Source organism: Malus domestica, chromosome 05 (assembly GCF_042453785.1).
Source record: "Malus domestica chromosome 05, GDT2T_hap1".
NCBI lineage: Eukaryota > Viridiplantae > Streptophyta > Magnoliopsida > Rosales > Rosaceae > Malus > Malus domestica.
The window spans coordinates 38,958,438-38,963,901 of record NC_091665.1 but is presented as its reverse complement, the minus strand read 5'-3'; positions in this window follow the sequence as shown (position 1 = coordinate 38,963,901).

The following is a 5,464-nucleotide window of genomic DNA, read 5'->3' as shown; positions in this document are numbered from 1 at the left end:
AAACCATCTAAAGATTTTGTCTTCAATAAGTGACAAGATTAGGTAACGACTAAGCAACATAAATTGAAAAAACAAAACGTATATCCACTCCACCAAATGACAATTAATAAACATTGCAACGAAGAACAAACATGTTAAAAAAATGAGTATAACTTTTCCATGGCCAGTTTCAACATAACCCTTTAAACGAATTCCAACACTTTAACATGACCTAAACATAATTACGCATACACAACCAACAAATAGATAAAAGCCTAATTCGGCCACCAAATTGCATTGTCACCGTCGGAAAAAAACAAAATTTGATGGTGTTAATAGTTTAGGTGTCAAATTTATAAATACTGAAGTCTAAAAATGAGAAGGCATCGGCGGCACTTACTCAAATTTGTAAATTCTGAAATCTAAGAGTGAAAAACAAAAGTCTCCATTGTGAAGTGAGATAGGCATTGTCTAAAAGATGATGCCTAAGAGAAAATTTTGTGTAATGCCAAATTTGCAAAAAATAGGTGTAACACGACATATCTATACCAAAATCACATTTAAGAATGCTAGTAAATTTTGGGTAATGATAAATTCTTCAAAAATAGGTGTAACACGACATATCTATACCAAAATCACACTTAAGAATACTCTCCTATAGAGAGATCACTGTAGAACACAGCAAAGTCATACAAAGTTTCTGGAAGTATCACAAACCCCACAAAACGTACAAATCTAAAATCTTTAAAAACATATTATCCGAAGTTGAATGTTTTTGTACTCATTTCCAAAGTTGCGAAAAAACAAAAGAAAAGCAAAAGCATACAAGATACCCTAATTAGCACTACAAGACGTGACGGGAAAGCAAACAAGATCATCTTTGATTGGTAAATAACAAACGGAAAAGGATCTCTCCGGATCCAAACGAGAAGACAGTTGGAATTTCCAACAGTTGCCAGACTGGAAATTCAGCCCAATGGCTCGGTGGCGTCCACGTGGGGCCCACTTTCTGCAGTATGATGGCATCATGGCTGGCTCAAGGCACAGCAATTATTGCAAGGGCAGTCCGACAGGCTGCTGCCCTTTATACAATTGCCCTTTTCTTTACTGGTGGAGATGAATTTGTTAAATTGAGGGCAAGTCAACCTAAATGTCCAAGCATTTAGAGAAACCAAAATTTCCGCTGATGCCTTTAGCTAATTTAGGTCATCACAAATAATCGAATTGTACTTGGCTCGACTCTTTTCCTGCTTGTGCCTAGGGATGGGCACGGTGCGGTTCGGTGTAGTTTCAAGTGAAACCGCAACCAAAATCGAAACTTTTTACGGTGTGGTTCGGTGCGGTTTTGAAGCTAAAATCGAAATGAAATTAAACCGTTTGGTTCAATTCGGTGCGGTTTCAAACGGTTTCGGTTTGGTTTTTGAGAAAAAAATGTACAATTTAAAGGCGGTCTTATTTTCCTCATATATTAATTAATGAATATGCAGCAAAAACAGCAACAACAATGCAGCAACAAATAGTGGCAAAACTGCAAAAAAAAAAAAAAAAAAGAGGAAACATAAACTTTGGCAACATCTAGATGTCAATCTTCTTCAAATTAAGGGATTAGACTTAATTGAGAATCCCATGGAAAGAGGAAAGAAACATAAAATTTGGCAGCATCAGTCACTCCATATCGTCTAATATCTATATGCAGCATCAGTCGTATGCAACATCATTATGTAGCATCAGTTGTATGCAGCATCAATCATCCCATATCGTCTAATACTGCAGCATCAGTCACCTTATATCGTGTAATATCCATATGCACCGTCATATGCAGCATCAGTAAGCAACATTAGTCGGCATCAGTCATATGTAGCATCAGTCACCCCATATCGTCTAATACTGTAGCAAAACTGCAGCAAAAAAAGCAACTAACATGTACCAAACTTGTACCAAAACTGCAACAAATGACAACTACTAAAATTGAGACAACATCCAATGCATCAATGGGTTTAAACTTTAAATCCTTACGCATCACATCTACTAAAATTCAACTTGATCACCAATCACAATACTTTACTACAACCCAATTGAAAAGTTAAGTTTGCCATAATACAACTAAAGTTCAAACTTCAATGTTTCAAACAAAGTTCAATGTCAAAATGCCTTATGGCATTAATACAACAAAAAATAAATAAATGGTTCATGGAATTCAACAAGGTCTTGGTTTTCAACTTACATTGCATCGTTCAAGTTTCAAACCTTTGTCTTTCCTTTTCCTTTTGGACACTTATTCTTTGAAGGTTTAGGAGGCCTTTGAGCTTGTGAAGGCCTTGCACCTTGTAAACGCAAAATGGGAGGCTTTTGTGAATTAGAACATTGAGATTGCTTTGGAGCTTGTTGTGGTTGTGGATCAAGAGAGGCAATGCTTGAAGCTGATTTGGCCAACTCTACACAATACAAAACATAAAAAATATAATTAATGTTTAGTTGAAAAAAGAAAACGAGAAAGTTCTTTTACTTCAAATGATATACTTACCTGATTCAATACTTTCATAGAACTCAATATGGTCAATTGAAAGTGCATCATCCTCCAAAGTAATAATATTATCGCCCTTCAACCAATTTTGCATGCATATCAAGGCTTCCACCAATTTAGGAGTTAAAGAACTCCTAAAATCCGAAATCACTTGACCACCAATGCTAAAAGCACTCTCCGATGCCACGATCAAAACTTGAATTGCAAAAATATCTTTTGCAATTGCGGCCAAGATAGGATACTTGTTACCATTCACCTTCCACCATAGGAGAATGTTAAAATGCTTTGTGGACTCCTCTTTTGTAATTTGTACCAAAGGATCAAACAAAGAATCCACCTCATCTCCCACCACTTTATCATCACTATCTTCAACAAAATGCATCAATTCATCAATTAGATCATCTTCCGTCATAGCCACATTAGATGAGGTAGAAGAAGGTTGTGATTGTAAATTTTCCGATTTCTTCATATATTTTCCACCTTCAACATTGGGAGCATATTCATCATAAAGGGCACGCAATATATTTTGCTTTTTACTTCTATTCCCTTGGTAAAATTTACAATATCTTTCAATGTGGTATCTCATGCTTGTGGTGCCATTAACTCTCGCTTCAGCTGCATAGTCACCCACACTGCTCTGTTTTGGGCAATAATTACATTTAGCTCTCCTACGTTTTACTTCGGCCAAATATTTCTCCCCCTTTTCATTAATTTTCGACTGTTTTTTCGTCACACAATATGTTGTAAAATGATCCCAAACCCAACTACGTTTTCTTGAATCAAAGTTACTTACTTTTTCATCTTCGCCCTCAAATTCTTCGCCGTCATTTTCAGGGTCACCTTCAACATCTATTTCATTTTTCAAGTCAATTTCTATTGCCTCGTCCTCTGGCTTCTCAGGGGAGTCCCCCGTAGAAGAGTGACTAATCCCACTATGCTTGCTGCAATTCTTCATATCTTGATTGAAATAAAATACGAAATGCTCATTATCTTAAAGGAATGGAATGCACATAATCTACAACACACAACACAAGCATTAAAGAAAACCTCTCTGACCATATGTAATTATGCCATTTTATTTCAACCCTAGTTGGGGCAGTTCAGTTCAACTTTAACCTGTCAATTTGGTACCCTAATATTAATAGTAATTAATAAAGTAATGTCCTAACTTTGAATTTCAATGCCATGATATTAATGAGTTTGTTTTGTTAGATTGGCATGTGGAATTTAACCATTAATTGAAAGACGACTTTCAAGCCTCTTGCATAAAATGACTTTAAATTTAATCCACCAGTTTTCTGCTACAACTTAGAACTACACCTGACTACTGACTAGAGAACAACAAAACAAAAAATCAATGAAAACATAACAAAAGAACTCATACGCAACAATGCTCCAAAACAAGAAAGAACAAAAGAACAATGAAAATAGAAAATCAATAATAGACGATTTACAAAACAAGAAAGAAAGAGAGGAAAAAGTTCTTGAGTTGAATAAGTTGCTTAACTTCAGAGTTTTCATTGTCCTATGAGTAAGAAAAACTGCATTAATGAAAATTCTTGATTTTGCTATCAATATATAATGTGGTATGCAGAATACTCGAAGAAAGTGCTCCCAGTTCCCTTTTTGAATCTTTGATTCAAACGAACCCTAACTATAAAATTAATTTAATTACAAATTATTAACTAAACTTACTAATACAAGTTCCAAGTTCTTACCATATTAGCTGGAACGAAGAGTGTGACATCCCACATCGCCCAGGGGAGCGATCCTTAAATGTATATTCCCATTCCTACCTAGCACGAGGCTTTTTGGGAGCTCACTGGCTTCGGGTTCCGTAGGAACTCTGAAGTTAAGCGAGAAGGGGGCTAGAGCACTCCCATGATGTGTGACCCACTGGGAAGTTGCTCGTGAGTTCCCAGAAACAAAACCGTGAGGGCGTGGTCGGAGCCCAAATCGGACAATATCATGCTACGGTGGTGGAGCGGGCCCGGGAAGTGATCTATCCCGGGCCGGGATGTGACAAAGAGCAGGTGAATGATTTGTCAAGTTTGTTTTGCAAAGCTTTTGATTTGCAGAATACAGGGCTCCCAAATGAATGGGATCTGAGGATGCAAGCGGTGAGGTCGCAGAGATGCAAGCAGCCATGTCGCACATAATGAGTTTAGGGCACTAATGTCGACTGTGAAAGTGATGGAGATGGGTTTTGACTTTTGAGAGAGATGAAGATGAGTTTCAGCCTTCAGGACTCGAAGTGAAAAATTGGATGATAGTCCAGTAACCTAGTTGAAAACATAACATGCGGTTTCAATTTCGGTTTCGATTTCGAAAACCAAAAATTGAAACCAAACTGTTTTCTTTGCCGCGGTTTGGTTTCGAAACCGAAACCTTTTCAAAACCACAAAACCAAACCGTTTGGTGCTCTTCGATTCAATTCGTGTTTCGGTTTCAGTTTTCGGTTCCAAGTGCCCACCCCTACTTGTGCCCAACGAGAATTTTTTCATTGTGATCGGAACACAGATGGTACATCACGTGTTTTTATATATGTGGTGGGAAATTTTATTTTTTAAGTTAACTTTTTATCACACATATCCAATCATTTGTGTAGTAACACGTGGTATACCACTCCGTGTACCGGTCACACTGAAAAATCTCTCGTGCCCAACTTATCCTTTACTGATTGCCATAGACGCTTTTCTATTTATGATTCTTCTCTTCATAAAACATAATTGAATCCCATATTTTACCAAACTATGAAACTAAAATGAAACGAATAATAATTTCACGGCCCTCTGTTACGACACTCAGATAAAAAAATAAAAATAAAAAATAAAAAACGAAGTTTCATTAAAATCTTGTACTAGTTTATAATCTTATTAACTATATATGATCCAACTCTCAAGGTACATATAGATTAAAAAAAAGAGAGAAGGTTATTTTGGCCGGGACCATACGCTTTTA